This window comes from Pogona vitticeps, chromosome 2 (genome assembly GCF_051106095.1).
Source record: "Pogona vitticeps strain Pit_001003342236 chromosome 2, PviZW2.1, whole genome shotgun sequence".
Taxonomy (NCBI): Eukaryota; Metazoa; Chordata; class Lepidosauria; order Squamata; family Agamidae; genus Pogona; species Pogona vitticeps.
The window spans coordinates 140668264-140687362 of NC_135784.1; the positions used below are offsets into that span (position 1 = coordinate 140668264).

Here is a 19099-nt window from a genome sequence, read left to right on the forward strand (position 1 = left end):
ATACACTTCAGTGGTCTCCATAGTCATTGGGGCTTTGGGAACAATATCAAGTACTATAAGCAGTTGCAGATCTGAGAAATCACACTATCAGAGCTACAAATAATGGCAATATTAGGAACAGCATGCATAGTGCGCCGTTATTTAACAGACACTGAAATTTTTGGTTAAAACTTGTATCTGTTATATAATACCAGTCAACGTTTTTATCATTTTGACTGTGCCTGGGTTTTCATCATCATCATCATCATCACCACCACCACCACCACCACCGCAACAACAACAATGTGTTATCAAATCAATTCAGATTAATGGCAAGCCAGTGGCACAGTCATTGAAACATTAGACTAGCACTGAGGAGATCTAAGGTCACAGACACTCAGCTGTAAAGTTCACTGGGTGACCCTGCACCAGACAAACCTCCCCTCACAGGGCTGCTGCAAGGATAAAAGAGGTCAGGGGGAATCTTTTGAGTTGCTATGGGTAGTGTAATAGAAGAGCAGGATAAATATAGTAGAAAATTAAATATAGCATGGAATCAAGAGCTTGGAGAGGGTGTGATGATAGTTTAATGGCAAAGAGTGTGATGTCTCTGAGGCCCAGGTTCAAGCCCTGTCATGTCCAGTTTTTGTTGTGTGTTTTTTTAAAAGGATTAGATAGTGAGTGAAGTCAAATGCCTTTCTACATCCAGGGAAATTACTGCCAGTTAAACTACTCATATTGGACTAGATGGATGGATGGTCTGCACTGGTATAAAACAGTTTTCTATTTTCCTATGTGTTTGTGAGAGAGAATGTAAAATGACAGAGCAGGCAGTTACTAGAAACTGCATTTCATAGTTTTCACTTATTCATATTTCACTCCAATCATATTCGGCATCTCTCTCAGTACTCTTCTCTTGTCGTGTTATGTGGGCTTAGCCCATTTTGAACAGAGAACAATAAACTGGATTCCCTACAAAATCAATTAACACCAACAATTTTTATGCATCTGAAAGGGATGAGGGGAGAGATGCTTGTTGCTTGTTTCATAGAAAATAAGTCAAGGCTGATGATGAGCCAGGTATAATTTATTAGGAACTGAGGTCAACATGCTCAAAAAAGTTTAAGAGGAACTCATTGGTATCAGTTTTGGGGAACAGAATGGTAAGCCGTCTGTCACATAAATAGGAAGACACAATCTTTTGTTGCTCCTTCCATTTATATGCAGCAATGAATATGAAGGACCAGACAGATATTTTAAATAAATTGTTACTGACCTAAATGGATGTCTGCCTTATTTGGATGGATGAATATCTGTGCACGAACACAACCATGGCATCAGAAATACCACAACTCCTGTATATATCTTTTACTTTTGTTAGCCACATAAAATTCATGATTATCACAGGGGAAAAAATTCCATCACAATATGATCTGCAGTACAAACTATGCTTTGTCATACCAAACCATGGGGACGCAGACTCCTTGACATACGACAATGCATATACACGGACAAAACACTTTTTGGCATTAGGACAGCGACTTACGCATTGCTAAAAGAAAAGGGGAGATATACCACCAAAGAAGAGGGTGAAGGAGAGAACGTGCTCACATAAAAGCTGCATATACTAATTTACAAGTATGCAAATTTGGAAATAATTACTATACTTTAAATAGACATACAACGGTCTTGGTATAGCTGGAAAAGGCTGTGACCAAGTGTCCAATGGCCCTGTTCAGTCTCCTGTCCAGCTACTGACAATGACTCATAGACAACTTGCAGACCTCTCTTCTTCCATCTTTGAGTTCTTTATCTTCAAAAAGAACTTTGATCAGAAGCAACCTCAAACAGAGGATTTTACTTTCACAGGCATTCAAATAAAAGGACGGTCTGTCCTTTGTCAAGCCGTACGGCAACACTGTCTGGCATATAGCAATGGGCATACACATCCATATCTATATCCATATTCCTACAATTTATCCACCCTCGCAGACCATTATGAAGCACTGAAAAACACCTACAATTCTAGACACAGTGGTAGAGGCACACACAAAAACACACATACATATACAGCCTTGCATTTGCTCAGACACAGGCAATGGGTTGCCCCCACGCGGACACGCTCTCTCTCTCACACACACACATGGCACCAAACTAATAGGAATCAGGAGCATAATTTTTCCCTCTAATTACATATTCAGCACTTCTGAGAAAATGAGATTTGGGTAATTCAATTGGACTGAGAAACAGGGCTCTAATAAAATGGAATTTGTAACAATTCCACAGTTAAATTAGTTAAATGGAGAGGAAGGAGCTCTGGCAAATTGACCCCTTGGTCTCCTAACGACTAATCAGACATTTGAACCACATAGTGCTAACAAAGCCCGTGAGCTACCGCAGAAACAGTGGCGAAGGAACAACTGCCAGGGTGGGAGAGGAACAGAGTTGATTGGGGGTGTTGCTATGGAGGGCCCTATGAAATAGAAAGGGGTCAAAAGATGCTGGCTGTGGTAATTTCAATAAAAAGCTGGCCCTACCTGTACCTATGTGCTGATCTAGCAGTTGAAAACCAGAGGGGAGTCAGGCTTCATACAAGAGAAACACACCCCATTCTTATTCTTCATGACCATAGCAGAACTATGCATTTTGAGAAGAACCCACCTGGCCATCTGGAACAAGTAAAAGAGACAATTCATACAGATTCTATCAGTATTTCCTCCACTGTCTACATCAACTTTCTTTCATGACTTTATAAAACTTTAGAAACTGACCACTATACAAAGAAGCTTGGTGTATCTAACAGGGAAAGGCAGTACACAACCTCAGATTACATCTGCTCTAAGTGTTCACCATTAGCTGGCTCCATTTTGCCTGCATTGCTCTGAGTATCTGCAGCATGTAATCCAAAACTTCCTTCCACCCCCAAGCTCACCAAGGCAGTTTGGATGCACCTATCTATTAACTGCAGGGTAGCCATATGTTGGCAGGTTTTATTTAAAAAAGATCCGGACATTTGACTGCTTTTTTCTTTGACATGAGATGAAGTGGAAAAGCTGTAGATTTAGTACAGACTAAGATTTCAAGACACTTATCCTTGATTTGACAATGGGCAAACAGAGCACTTACTGCAGCAGCCCTCACTAGTTTACCTTTGTTTTGCTGTAGCTACTTCTCAGCTTTAGTTATTTTTCAGCAGCAGGTTGTTATTAAACAATACTTTCCTTTCTTCATCATCGTCTGAAATGGGAGTGGATAGGGTGGGGGAATAAAGAAATTGAAACTCTTTTGCTTATGATTTCTTTTGTTATCGTTAGTCCCTGACTCCCTCGAATCTGCCCTATCTCCTAATCTGTAGAAAGAGGGTCCCCCCCCCCGACTGATTTTGGGTCAGCTTTAGCATTAGGCAAAGTGAGATTGCCATCTCAGACCAGGAGATTTTGTGTGTTATGAAAGGGCACTTGTGAGATATTTCAGGTGCTGTAATAATTTGACCTGGACACTATGCACCTTATCTACACCTTGAGGTGGAAGCACCATGTCCTTCTCCACTTCAGGCAGCAAAATGTCCTGGGCCAGCCTTATACCTGCCTGCCTCTCTCTCTCTCTCTCTCTCTCTCTCTCACCCCCCTCTATCCATTACAGCAGAGATGGCACCATAGGCATCCTTCAGTCTCGAGAGACTATGGTAACATGCTCTGAATCGAGGAGTGTCCTCTCCAGAGCATGAAGCCCGGGTAAGGTAATATGGAGGATAGGCTGTTACCCAAGCAGCAGATCCCCCCTCTCCACATTGCTGAAATGGTCCAATGGAAAGGCAAGAGCCAATACAACTGGTTCCAGCAATGTCGCAGGAGACATTGGCACCACATGTTGTTGAATGCTAACTACCCTCATCTCCAACCTCTGTTAGCCCAACTAACTGTTAGGGACAGGGCAGATTTAATTTAAATCACAATTCAATTTTTTTAAATTGGATTTTTTGGGGGGATGGTTTAATTTTTAAAAAGTCTTTTAAATCAATTTGATTTTTAAAAATTATTTATTTTTATCCCCCTTTCTTAGGGACAACGAGAGATGTAGTCCAACAATGTCTGGAGGAACACAGGTTCCCATCATATCTGGCTGTAAAGTGCACTGACTGGCAACTAAGTTTTTATAAAGAGCTATTTAAAGACCTTGGATGGTACAATACCTACTAGAGTAAAAGCCACAGCAAGGAGGATTTACATTCCAAAGCACCTTGGTGCACAGACGTGGCAAACTGCTTTAGGAAAAGAATGAACATGGAGGAATATAGGTATTGTGGAAGTACTTTAACCGGGATCAGTACTAATCTATCCTTTCCTCTCCACAATCAAGTTTTGGGGAAAAAGAACAACTTTGTTATATACATTTGAGCAGAAACCTGGTGTGTATGATAGGAGTTCTTCACCACCCCCTCCAATAAACTGTCAAGAATCCTCCCCCAAACTATTTTGCAGTTTTGCATTTCCCCCCCAAAAATCCCTTTTTAATTATTCATACAGGAAGCACCACTTATTATATAAATATGAGAATTATACTTTAAAAAAGCAGACTGGAAGCATAAAGAAGGTGCAAGACTAAACTAGCATTTCATTCACTGCAATGACAACAGAACTGAAAAGTTACTTTTAAAAAAGTAATTGGTTCCTATTTCTAATTATTGTGCTTTAAAAAGGGGGAATTTATTTTGTTGCTTGCTACAATGACATGTCATATAATGTGATCATTGTTCATTTCTTTCTCAGTTCATTTCTTTCTCAATATGTAAAGAAAAACCTAAGATATAAAACTAGAAAAATTCCTATCAGAATTCTTCTAACATGCTTTTACAAAGCACCTAGAAAAGCTACCAATTAAACCAATAAAATAACATCATTTGCATTCTCTGTTACATTTGATTGTGACTTCATTCCGCTCTCGTTACCAAAAGAAAGTAACCTGATAAAAGTAACTATGCTCCCTATAAAGCATTGTTTCAAATGTCAGGCATACATCTTTCTTTACCATCAAACAGAAGCTCTTTAATTTCATCTAAATTTTTCTACAGTGTCTTCCTCACAGATGATATGCAAGGAATGCAAAGATCATATGTTCCCAAAATCTCAAAACAACAACAATGAACAACAAAACACTGATCATTCCAGCTCAGTTCAAATCAATACTCCTTAGAAACAGAAGAATGAACACCAGCTCAAGAGTAGTAAAGGTGGGTATTTTTAAAAGTTTATCAAAGAATGGAAAATTCTCGATTGAGGTGAGTTGGAAGTTAGGAAATCTGAATGTATCAGACGTCACTGTATCCCTGATGAGTGCCACTTTGAGATGAGGCTTTTATTGTGTGACTGCCCTGCCTCATTCACATCATTATACTATGGGGCAGGACGCCAGACATTGTCTCCTTCCATAGATAACCAGTCTTTTCCCCACTGCTTCTTCCATATTTCTTTTCCTTTCCAAAACAATATCCATTAAGCAAGAAAAGATGGAACAGGTACACATTAAGGTGCTATGAAAATTAAGGGGACAATATCCACAACCCATGTTTGTAACTTCATTCTGAGTGCAAAATGTATGCTCTGCGGGGTTTTTTTTTTAATTGGCTGATTCTAGGGAAATAAAATTCACCCATCTACCCACACTTATCACATGCACACCATTATCATGTATGTCCCAGGACGAAAGTTGGCAGAAGCAGCACAGTCTATAGTAAGAAGTTGTAAGAGCACAGACATTTCTAGAAATCCTGGGAGGTATCATCCTCACCTATCAGTAGATTTTTCACCCACAGAGCTGGGGGGGGGCAGGTTGTCCGCTAAGGTCTTGGCCAGAAGGAGTGCCAGAAAACGCCTGAAACATTCAAAAGCCATGCTGCAAAAACTGCATAGCCACACGACAGATTGCAGACTTCTGGGGAGTTTACGGGACCGAGCTGGGATTTCTGGGCAGACGGCAAGACCTGCGTCTTCCTCCTCTCTACTTGATCCTTCCTTCCACGGAAGGATGAGGTAGTTCATTTGTCCCTCTAGGTTCCCACATTTTGTAGTGCATCAGCAGTGAGGGGAGGGAGGGAGTTATGGAAGGAGCACAAGGCCACAGCCTCTCTGATCCATCACCCTGGCAGCGCTGATTGGAAAGGAGAGGGGATCGATACAGAACGAGAAGGTGTCGGCGTCAGGGATTCGTGGCTGTCAAGGTGCCGTGAATGGGCCAGTGAGGACTGGGAAAAGTGCTCTGGCTCTGCTTGGTGGGAAAGTGCTGAAGCGGCCACTTGGAAAGGGTGAACAATTACACAGAATCAGGTTATAGCAAAAGTGCAAAGGGAGAAAGGGGGGGGTGCTGGGCACAGGGGAAAACAAGGTCTGTGTGTACCTGCTGCAGAAGCTGGTGGCAAACAAAACCAAACCAAACCCTCCTGATCAGTTAAAACAAGAGCATTGAAGCAACAAGGGATAGGGGATGGTCCCAACCAAGAGATGTCTCCTAAAATATGAATGAGCTATCTCCTAAAATATGCACAAAAACAGTGAAGGGCATCCAACAGAAACACCAGAGCACTGGGGGGCAGGATGTCTGTACAGAACAGTGGTGAGTGCCAGAAATCTCTTTTCAAAAGCGAGAGCTACTGTCAACAACAAAGTGTGCAGGATCGTAACCTCTCGTGTATCTAATGCTAATTCATAACGACCCTAAAATGTGTCACAGTTGCTCTACCCTCTCATAATGGCCACACATATGACACTATGAACGACACTCCCATCCCAGACACAGAACTAAAGCAACTAGCAAAAGCAGATTGGACCACAATATTTGATCTGCTTTAAACACCAGACTACCAACTTGACAGTGCCAGTCGTGGCATTGCCCCCCCCCCCACTTGCCACTGAGTTAGTATCTTTCCAGGGCTTTCTAGGTAGAAAGTGCTGAGAAGTGGTTTACCATTCCCTTGTTCTGCAGACACCCTGGGATTGTACAGCTAGCCCAATAATGCACAGGCTGGCTCTTCTCCTAGGAAGCACAGTAAGGAAATAGACTCTTGACCTCTGGCTCCATAGCCAGGTGCTCCAGCTCACTGAGCTATTCAGCCAGGAAGGAATCTTAAATGCAACTTTCTGGGATCATACACCAAAAAACGGGGCAATACCAAATAAAGCTTACAGCATAATGCTTTTAGCCAGAGATGGTATATGTTACTATTTTAGAATGGTAACTCCCAGATTACCTCCAAATAGTTCCAGGATAGCCAGCCTGGCCCGTAACTTCTAGGAGCTGTAGTCCTTAAAAAATAACCTTTCCAAGCTCTGCTTTTAGATGTTGGGTAATTTTGCGCTGATATATCAGTTTAGTGAACCACCCATTTTGCTCCTTCTCCATAGGGTAGTCTTCCTGGCTTTTTTTTTTTAAAGTTTCATATAAGTTAATGTTCCAGCATTTATCAATCTGTTTGTTTCCTACTGACTGAAAATCAAAAGGGAAATTTTTAAGAGAGCAAGATATAACTGATGTTTGGACTAATTGTACCCTGGATGCTTCTGTAGCAACTCAAGTGCTCTGAAATGTTGATGTGCCTTCCTTCCATAGTTCTCAACTTAATGTTTTAAAAACAATTTGTTGAGGAACAGCCTGAAAATATGTAACTCTGTACCACAAAAAAGGCTCTAAAAAGATTTGTGTGGTTTCTATCAAAGTTTTTGGCATGGAAAGCTCAGGATGATTGTTCACTACAGAGACTGGATATCCCTGAGGGAGGGTTCCTAGCACTAGCACAATGGAAAGACAAACATGAAGCTATTCTCTTTCCATCTTTAATGGGATTTCTGTGGTAAGAGAAAAGGCAGAAGAAGTGGGAAGACCCTAAAGGGTTGGAGGGTGATGACAAGGCCAACTAGACCAGACAACACCCACTTCATCCCATAAATGAACCAAGGTAAGTAGACAATAAAAGTCTCCTCTGGTAACACCGGCCTTTAAACTCCTATTTCACATGATTTCAGATCAAAGTGAATATGAGCTTCATTCTTAAACATTGTATTCTCAAACATTGAAAGAGCATCCATCAAATCAGCCACATTTTTAACTTGTCTACATGCGTGGTGAAGGAAAGCACTTAAAACTTTCAGTTCAATGACAAGGAGAAGCAACAAGAAGACGGTCCTCATCACAATGTAGCTATCACCTTGTTTCTAAATCCTGGATAACTATATTACTATATGAATCTGGTTATGATTTTATTTTAAAAAAAGGAAATGCTGAGTTTCATTTGGAAGCTAATTAGTCTAATTACCTCTCATTAACTTCCCACAACATGCAGCTCCCAGATCAACATGCTGGCTCATTCTATTTCGTCCTTTCTCTCATCTCTTCCAGAAAGGTTCTCTTTTGCATGGGAGAAGCTCCTCTCGAGTGTATCAAGTAGCCATTCTTAGGGACTATCATCCCACAGTCCTTCTTTATCTCCAGTCATGGTATGGAGAATATTCCACACACTTTATCCACAACTCCCACTGTCTCATACCATTAACCATGTTAGGTGGGGCTCATAGGAGTTGGAGGCCAAAACGTCTGGGGTGCCTAAGATGCTGCTTTAACTCCCTGGTTTTAATCTGTTGGTTCCCAAAATGTGGGTGACGCGGAGAATTACCAGAGGAGCTTCTCAAGCCTTTTTCCCAGTTAGGGTGAACAATAATTTGCTCAGGAACCAATCAGTCTGGGCAGCAGTCCTCTGGTTTCTCCACAAATTGCTCCTTCCCATCTCCTGGTCCCCAGGATCCAAGTGTCCCACCTCTTGGATCCCAGTGATATTACTATACGCTGATGGATCTGCTTCATTTCCACAACACCCCCCCTCACTTTTTACTTTTTTTTTATTTTGGTATTGAGAGCAAGGCAGTATATGTAAATACTAATGGTCCACAATGTGCATCCTGGCAATGCTGTACCTTTAAACATTTAGTGAAATGCCCCTGACTAATTTTGAAAGGTATATAACATATTTTGCACAGTTGGAGTACGCTAGATCAACCATTCTCAACAGGGGGCCTTGGCAGATTTGAAGGGGGGGCACAGACTGGAAACAATACACCACCTTATAAGGTTCATTATGCAACTAATACAGTCCTGATTTGGCCTATATTTATTTTATATTATCCTTATGGCTGTGGCCAAAAAATATATATATTTTTTTGAGAATAGACTAACACTGGTATAGCTCATAGAGTTCTGGATTTACATTGGGGGTAAAAATTGCTTTTATTTGTGATGTGCATTAAACAGCATGACACCATTCTCCTTATCAGTTCCTTTGAAGAACTCTAAACCAGTGGCTCTCCACCTTTGCTTCTCCAGATGCTTTAGACCTCAACTCCCAGTATCTCTGGCCATTCTGGGTCCTACGCTGCAACATACCTGGAGGCCTAAAGGATGAAGACCACTGTTTTGATCCATCCTCATTAATCTCTGATGTTTTAATTGAACTTACTTCCCCCCACTTTGGCTTTTGTTTCTTTCAAGAACAATTATGTACCTAGTATGTGTTGGGGAATGCAATTTAAAGTGCAAGAGGATTGTTGAAACCTTCCCCTGAATATGTACTATAGATTAGTTAGATTAGGATGGATCTATGTCATACTTTCTAAAAATTTTTTATACACAATTGGCTTAATTAGCAGATCAACTAATTAGAGATGTAGTTGTTTAATCTGGAAGGACCAATTTTAATTAGTTGGGCTGCATGTTAAGGGCATGTGTTGTAAAACTTTATTTTGATTCTGGTGAAAACTTCAGGACTGGCTCTAATACTGGGGAGAGCAGGAAGTTGGCTTTGGATGTCATGAAACGGCAGAACATTATTAGATATATATTATACTGTTATGATATTCTACTATGAGGGAGCATGGTCAGTCCAAGGCATTCTACTGGAAGAGGCAGAGCAACACAACACAACACATGGTGTCTCCCAATCGCTCAAGTCATGGTGCCTAATATCCCAGTCAGCACAGTTATGTTGGTACAGGCAGAAAACCCTGTCAGTATCTCCCCCCAACTTTGTAAGTAAAAATACAATAAAAATATGGGAAAATGTGACGTTCTTTCAAGAAAATCTGCTACCTAGGAAGCTGCCTCATTCTACCTAATGGTAGGGTGTGAGACAGAGAATGGAAGAAGCACTTGTGAAATTTTCTGCTTCAGGTGCTAAAATAACCCGACTGGCCTTGAATTGTATGTACTGTGACTTGGGGAGGAGTTTGTGTGTGGGCAGAGGATGTCACCTGCTGCTCTGTGTTCAGACAGGAAAATCTTTTGCCTAGGCTCAAGAAGTCAATATTACAGGGAATGAAAAAGAAAACATTAAGAACATTTTTCCTCCTAACAACGAGCGGTAGTTTTTATTTGCTAAACTTCTCTGATCTCATTTCTTTTGGTTTCCGAATCCCATACTAATACTGTTGTTCTAGAAATACACAGTTAAAAAGATGAGCAATTGATTAGTCCGTTAAAAGGGAGGTAATTAATCTAGTAAAATGATTTAAGTGGAAGACAATCTTAGAAATAATTATCTATACACAGCGTTACTGACACAGCAGGAAAAACCCTTTGAATAGAAGTGCTATATAAACACTAAACTATTTTATTATTTACTGTTGTCATGGAGCAGCAAAGGCATCTGACATCAGAGGCTGCCCAGTGAGTATCAGGATCTAACCCCTAGCATTTCTTATGGCTCTACAGGAGTATGAGTTTAGTTTTTCTCCCATAATAATTTGCTTGAAAGAACAGGCAACTAAAGACAACAGTAAAGGATGGCCAAAGGGTGTTTTTTGTTTGGTTTGGTAAGCGGGTGTTCTCTTCTAGTTCAATATGATTATCACTAATCGGTGCTTCCAGGTCAAAATCTGGACGGATACAAGGAAAGTGGGAGCCTATTGCGGATTATGAGGGTAAATGGAGAGGAAGCCGTGATAGAAATTGGAACAGAGAGCAAACCTGGTTTCTGTGGCACTGGGAAGTTTTAACAAAGCTGAGAGCCAAGGTCAGGATTTGTGCTTTAAAAAAACAATGCTTCCCTGGGTCTTTTGCCTTAGTCTAGTCTGTCCTGTGGATTGCTTTAATCCTTCCAAGTTGGGTTCATATATCCTTCCTTGTGATATCTGGCTTTGGGTATCTTTGAGGCTCTAATGTAGCTACCTGGTTCTTGCATCAGTCCTACCACTGAGGCTGCCTTAGGCTTGCTCTCTTTAGACTCTCTTTTTCTGCCAGGTATTGCCTCATTCCTTGTGGAAGATACCCAGAGGCAGGGATTACATTCTTGCTGGATCTGATCCAAGCTCATCCAGAGGCTTGGACTGGATGCTGCTGATTCAGTGCAAACTCCATCAGTAATGGATGTGCATCTCCAATACAGCACGAAGGTTGCTCATAGCTGGCAGAAGCTCTCCCGAGATGGCACAGCCAACAGCCAGCTGGACCTCTCTGGATCCAGTGAGAGACCTGGCAAAGAGAAGCCCAGGCTAGGGCAGAGAGGGCCTGGGGTGATGTTAGTGTTTAAGTAGTCCTAGTCATCCTCCAGAACATCACCGCCATCCGTTTCCTGACATACTTTGCCAATTGCTTAGTTGCTTGTATTTGCCCTGACCATCTTCCTTCCGGAATTCTTGCAAAGACAAGGCATACTGAAGACATAAATCAAAACCTGCAACGTTTGCAGCCTCAGATACATACCAGAAAGGACACAAATCATCAGGAAGGAAAGGTGATGAGGAAATTTGCATGTTTTGCTACTGTGATGCTGGGCAAAGAATTTACAGAACCTAAGTATCTTCCACAGACTATGAATTTCTGAGTTTCAAAGAGCTAGCTCCTAACATCTATGCCTTTAAAGAAAGGCCTGTACTATACAGTCAGTTAATGAACACAAACATAAGTAGTGTTTTCGGCAGAAATAAGAGTTGGGACCTCATCTCCACAGCACAGTCCTTTTCCACAATTCTGTTGTTGTTAACTGTGATTTACAAGCCCTATCATTCCTTCACCCTCATTAGTCTAGCCTGTCAAAATGTTTGTGTTATAATCCTGCCTCTGATTTGTGACTTTCTTCTCCATAATTAATTATAATAGCAGAATTACGGTTCTTTGGTTGCAGAATCCTAATGTGGGAGTTTAGTTTGTAGCACAATGGGAATTAAAGGGAAAAAGAGAGCCACATCAAACATACAGTAGATGTCTATTTTCTGTTCCACTGTACAAAATGTGACAAGGCATAGGATATACCCTGATTCAAAATCTGAAGCAGGACCACAGCAGGAAAGCAATTGGACTCCCCATCAGGAAACAGGTGCAACAAAGACAGCATATGCTCTCAAGGGAAGACTGGGAAATGATCTTATCAGAACATGGCAGGAAAAAGAAAAGGAGGAGGAGGAGGAGGAGGAAGGGCAGATTCTGATGTGCTGTTGAGTGCTTGTTTTTACTCTGTACCACACACAGAGTAATGTTTGTCACTAACTGGGTGACAGAGAAACCCAATACATACATACATACATACATACATACATACATACATACATACATACATACATACATACATACATACATGCATGCATGCATGCAGGCAGGCAGGCAGGCAGACAGACAGACAGACAGACAGACAGACAGACAATCAAGTCAATTCTGACTTTTGGTGATTCTTTTCAGTATTTTCCAGGTAAAGAATACAGTACTCAAAAGAGGTTTACCATTCGTTTCTTCTGAGGATACCCTTGGACTGTACGGCTTATCCAAGGACGCACAGGCTAGCTCTTCTGAGATGCACAGTGGGGGCAAGTGAACTCTCGACTTCTGGCTCCTGGTTAGGATCCTTTTAATTTGGATAACAGGCTACTTTAGGACTTGGATTCAAACCCATGTCCTGCAAGGCTGTTTCCTAATCTCAGAGTTGTTTAGTTAAATGCGAGGGAAGTAAACTTGATAGTTACTCAAAATCACTTTTTTTGAGACATGTCCAGACTCCCAGGTCTTCCTAGTGACTGCTGGTGCCTTGAATTTGGACACTGGTGCCACAGAGGGAGTTGAATTCAGACGAGACGCACAGAGAGAGATGAAGGCTTTCCAGGCCAAAGGTCTCTCCCCTCCCCCCCCCCATTCCAGACAAAGCCACAGCAACAACCTGAAGCAATTTGAAGTGGACAGATACTGTTTCTCCAAAAATAAGACAGGGTTTTATATTAATCTTTGCCCCCCAAAACGCTTATTAGGGATTATTTTCTGGGGATGTTTTATTTTTTTCATAGACAACAATCTACATTCATTCAAATATGTCATCTTCTTCTGGTTGGTGCACAATGGTGGAGGGCGAGGTTTCACTTTGCTGGGGCTTATATTACGAGCATCCTGAAAAATCATACCAGGGCTTATTTTCAGGTTAGGTCTTATTTTCAGAGAAACAGGCTGGGGGGAGTTCTCCTTCTTCCTACTCACTCTCAAACTCTGCAGCCCCAAAAAACTGTATCTGAAGTGCCAACAAAAGATGAGGCTGGCCCTTTCTCTCCTGACTGCATCAATAGGATGGGCAACTCTCACAGTGGGGCCCTTGGGGTGTGTTGCTGGAGTGTGAGCAGCCCTCTAAAATTGCACTTCCTGAATTCATGCTGCCTGAGCTCCATAAGACCGGCCCACTTATGGAGTTGCTGCCACCGCAATGCAAACAGAACTGTCTGTCCATGTGTGTGTGTGTGTGTGCGTGCACACATACACACACACACTAATGTGCATGTGTGAGTGCCTCTGTGTGTGTGTGTGTGACAGAGAGAGAGAGAGAGAGAGAGACAGAGAGTCAGTCTAGTCCTATCCCTTGCATTGCCGCAATGAAAGCCTGCCAGGGAGGAAGGAAAAAACCTGCTAGTGTTTCCTCTCAAAGCATTTAAGGCACTAGTGAAGGAGTAATGAATGGGGTCGGCACAAGGCTGCCACCCTGGCACAGCTGAGCAAAAGCGATCCACCTCTGTGCCTTTCTCTGGCCGCAGGACGGGTTTTCTTGTGTTGTCTCTCCCTAGGAAGTGAGGCCATCTTTGCAAGAAAAGTCACTGCTGGTCCTCTCTTCTCTAGCCAGATGTGGATGTTTAGATGAATGCAACTCAGATGTCCTCCAGTAAATTCTGACATTACATACACAAAAAACACAAGTTCCACAACTTGAAATCAACGACTGTGATGAATGCTTGATCAAGCTCCCCTTCTCTCTCATTAGCCACTGTTTTCTTACTGGCATAGGTTAATAAGACTGCATGGCATTTCCTGTTCCATGTTCTTCTACTGGGCCTTACTTCTGGACTAATGTGATCAAGGCATGAAATCGAGAAAAACCAGTCAGCAGAAACATTACTTTGGCACACACAACCTGGCAGTGTTAGCCAACCTGGGATAACACTCATAGCTACGGCACAAAACTCTGAAGATTTCTTTTGTCCCCTTCCATTATTTTAAGCAGAGGAAAATTAAATGGATATACATATGTCTTAGTTAAATCAACACACCTTCACCACTAGGCAGCCTTGTCGCTCAGCCCCAACTCAATCCCATCAATAAAACAAATGGTTCATATAGTATTGAAAAATAACTGACAGATGCCAAAGGAAAGCCGGTAAGCTGTAGAGCTTTTATAAGGGCAGGAGCTCTCTAGAGAGGTGACTACACTGACCATTTACCCCATAATTTGCATCTGATTGGGCAGTGATGAATTTGAATTAAAACCTGGTGACTGCAGGATGTAAAACTCAATGCAGGGAAGCCCACTGTGGAATTGTCTCCTTTGAACAAGGAATTTTTTGTTGTTGTTGTTAACTGGCACGGGTGGTTTAAATTTGTTTTAACTGGGCTTATGTCACTTTTGTCCACTCTCTGTTCAGTGTCATCATCTGATCCGATGGAAAGGGGGACTTGAAGGGGTGTATGTTCCCCTCAACGGAGAGGCTCTAGACTACAAATTGTTTATTTTCTTCTTTTTAAAAAGGGTTTCAGCTCAGCACTGGAACACACTATCATTAGGTCACATAGAAGAACAATCGAAGAAAGAAAGAGAGACGAGTAGAAATTGCCAGTTAGCATCTTGTTAGCACTTTAAGGCTGCTTCTATTGTTGGAGCTCTATGCAAAACAAGTTCTCTGCCTCTGCCCCTGCTGATTCCTGCAAGCCGTCATCTGGACAGCTACAACAATTCATCCAGGGAAACTTGATCTGATAAAAAGCGGATCACAATGCCTCAGACCATATTTTCTCCACCATGTAGTTGCACCCTGAATTAGTCAGTAAGATCAAGGCCACATGTCAGAGCCATTTCATTCTGATCTCAGGCTTCCCTGAGTGAATGTCAGACAAAGGTTAAGAACAACGACTATAATAATTCTAAATATAAGAATGGTTTAATACTCATATTACTTGTTTAGCTTAAGATTTCTGATGCTGACTCAAAAAGTTCTGAAGGGGTGGAAATCCCTAAATCAGACTTCTAGCTGATGAGTTTTATACAAAAATACATAGTGTGCAAGCAGAAGATACATGATATGTGAATATGTATGGAGTTGGCAGTATCTGTCACACACGTAGGAGTCAGGTATCATCAGCAGCTGTAATTTTAAGTGAATGTGTACAAACAATGTACATTTATTTTGATCTTAGTAGAGTATGTTTGTATATACACACACACACACACACACACACACACACACACACACACACACAAACACACACACACACACACACACACACAACAGTATGAACACATCATCACAATTCTTCTTTCTTCTGTATAAGAAAAAAAAATCTTCCGGTAATTAAGCAAGATGGCCTAAATAGCTAAATAATCACCAGCTGCCATTTAATCTGTGCGTTCTCTCTCTCTGTGATATTTCTCCTATTTCTGTATTAAGCAAAAGCTAGTTTGAAACATAAACTGAAAACAGCATGGGTAAGATCAATTCACAAAATCTGTTGTTATGTGTTAACATGTTTTCAAGAATTTGTCAAAATATTCATTGAGTGAAAAATATTTCACCCAACTGTGTCTGCTAGCCAATTGTAGCTCTCAGGTCCAGGCCCTGGGGAACATGGATGGATAAATTAAAAAAAAAAAAAGATTTTGCTTGGAACAATATGGATAGGACTGAAAGAACATTTATTCTCTAGAGATGTTTAACCTGATGACATTATTTTTCTGTCTCTCTTCTAAGCTGCCTTTAAGCTATGGCAATTTTCCATTCAGGAAGGCCCCTGTCATTTTGGAGATGTACTCTGCTTGGGGTGACCCAAAAGCTGCCTTCACACTTCAAAACCACATGTGGCGTCATGCGAGCGTAAATTTAACAGTGGCTTTGACCAACTCAGCAAATTGATACACATTAATAGTCACCCCTCAGTGAACCTTCTGTACCCATAACCAGGTATCTAGGCCATTTGTAGTAGGGCCTGCACCAACTGGGGAAACAAGAAGCCTGTTTGCTTCAGAAACGGTTAAGATCCCCCCCCCCCCCGCCGCTTCACTTAATGATGCTGAGGGCAGCTTCTAAATACCCAGCAACTCTGCAGGAGGATTGTCATTCCTACAGATCAGACTGCAATGAGGAAAGGAAGTCATAATTGTAGAGGGCCTCTCAGACAGCTCTGTGGCATGCCCTCTTTCTCACTACCAGCTGCCCCTAAGATTATCTCTGAGGTAGCTAAACCAAAATAATTTTAATTAGCCCATTTCAGTTTGTTTACAACAACAGCAGCAAATTGGGTAACGCCCTCCCAACATCTGGCTGTTGGCACCTTAGGGGAAAACAGAGCTAAGTGGTTGATTTCTGCATGTCTGGCACCCTTCAGAGCCCTTGAGCTGCTGAAGTACTGGGAACCCAGTGCAACTGCTTTTGGCAACTATAGAAAGAAACACACCAGTAACCATAAAGTCCTGGAGTCTCCCAGGTGCTTTGGTAATCATGGTTTTCCAAATAAATTGTTCTGAAGACACACTGTGTAACATTAATATGCCAAAATGCCAGCCCAAGAACAGATGAAGGGCAGGGGTTTCTTTCTTATGAAACTGAAATAGAGGCAAATGCCTCCTTTTATTGTAGCCTCCACTCTTGTCTTCCAAGAGACAACTGATCTCAGGCATGTGTATGTGCATGTGGCGGGGGGGGGGATTTACTGGTACGGGATGTCTATATGAGTCTCCATGGGCTGAGCCCTACTCTCATGTCTCCCTTGTTAAAAGAGACTACACATGCAAAGAACAAACAATGAGTTTAAAAAACAGGCTTGTCAACAACAGTTCAAAATTTACCCCTTAATTATGTGAGCAGATAATGCGAAAGGGCTTGTGGAAATAATTAAGCTGTGAATTTGACTGCTACAGATTGTTGATTTGTTATTCTCAAAATCACACAAACACAAACATTACCGCAGTGGGATTTGTTCTGTGGGTCACCTTGTGTTATGGATGCACATGTCTTAATAATTTCAAATATAAGGAATTAATTAATATTACAAGAATTCAAGTAAAACTTTGGCTTTACTGGGGACTGAATAAATCAAACTTAATGAGCCAAATGTTCAAATGTTATTTGGGCAGTGGTAACACCCAATTTATTTCAACCCCACCATTTACTAGTGGTGCTCACTGCCAATAGAGGCTGGAAATTCACATCAGCATTCAGTCTGGTCATTAGACACACAATAATTATCTTAAGCTCTATCTATAAAGTCCTACATTTTCTGTCTATTTTTATACATACACATCAGTGTCATACATTTATTAAAAACTAATATCTGTTGTACATTTATTAAAAACAAATATGTTTGTAATAAAAGCCTATACAGACAGATATGTATAGATATCCATTACAAACAAAATAAATAGCACACAGATGCTATTTATTCTATGCTAGTTACTTTTATTTATTTATTTGACTTGTATCCCGCCCATCTGGTCTTTATATATACAGTATACAGTATATATAAACAATTCACAAGGTTAATGATTGATTCCGTTGTTTTCCAAAATATTTCCCATTCTTGATGTTTTGAAGAAGCTCTGGACAATTAATGAGACTGGCAGAAATAGGAGATGGTACCAATGGGCCATTCAGCTTTCAATGTCTATACACAATTTTTTAAAAACATAAATACTGTATGTTAATATAACCCTGTTGTGACAGTGCATTTATTAATGTCATTGGTATGACTGAGACTAAGTATTCCTCTTTTACTTCTGGTTAACCAATCTCTCTTTAAAAAATAATAATAATATAAATAACCCAGAACTCCAGCTCACTGCAATATCAGCTGCATCCTTATATTACATTAAGCAATGGTTAAAGTTAGTCAAGAGCCCGAAAAGCGCACAACCATTAGATCCCGGCCGTGAAAGCCTTCGCGAATACATTAGTCATGATTGTCTTCCACAAACCAAACTTCCCCCCCTTGCTGTTTATTTGCCCTCTTACAGGTCTGTTCCCCCTGCTGGCTTCTGTTTCAGGATGGGCAGCAAGGGAAACAAGCCAGGAACAAACCACAGTTATGGGCTCTGATGTAACAACAAGCCAGAGTTCATAAGGCAGCAAGAAACTATCACTTTTACAGTTTGTAGTTGGCTAACGAATCACAATTCAGACACAAGAAGCCAGACTTCGGCAATCCTTGCTTACCATTATGTATAAACCTGACCACTATGCTAGACCAATGGTCTACTTAACATTAATATCCTATCTTGGTTATTTAAAAATGTAGTGTCTGATTCCATGGGACCCTCAGAACAAATGTGGAGTAACAGAAATGGGCAAAAGAGGCTGTCAGGTTTGCGATACTTGGGATAATTAAAAGGTGTCAAGTAGCAAATATATCTAATTATCGGGGTCATAGGTATGAGCAGGGCCCTATGGGGTGCTGGTGGTGGTTTGTGTGGAAAAACAGTACAAATAATTGTCAATGAGGGATCCAGAGAAGACAGGCTTAACCTGAAATGTTTTATAGTGAGATTTTTTAAAAAGAAAGAAGATAAACTGAAGATCATATACAGTTTATAATTATATACAGAATGAGGTATTATAGCATTGTTATGGAAATTGGA

General features: G+C 41.1%; 1 protein-coding gene across 14 annotated transcripts in view; it reads right to left on the reverse strand.

Moving 5' to 3' along the window:
• RBFOX3 (RNA binding fox-1 homolog 3) overlaps positions 1 to 19099 on the reverse strand; it is a 471477-nt gene that overhangs the window by 52232 nt on the left and 400146 nt on the right. Inside the window, exon 4 of one of the 14 annotated variants that reach the window (XM_072990695.2) lies at positions 2517 to 2648. The exons of the other annotated variants lie outside the window; for them this stretch is intronic. The gene's annotated coding sequence lies outside the window, so the exon portion shown is untranslated. The remainder of the gene's footprint in view (positions 1 to 2516; positions 2649 to 19099) is intronic. 14 annotated transcript variants of the gene reach the window in all.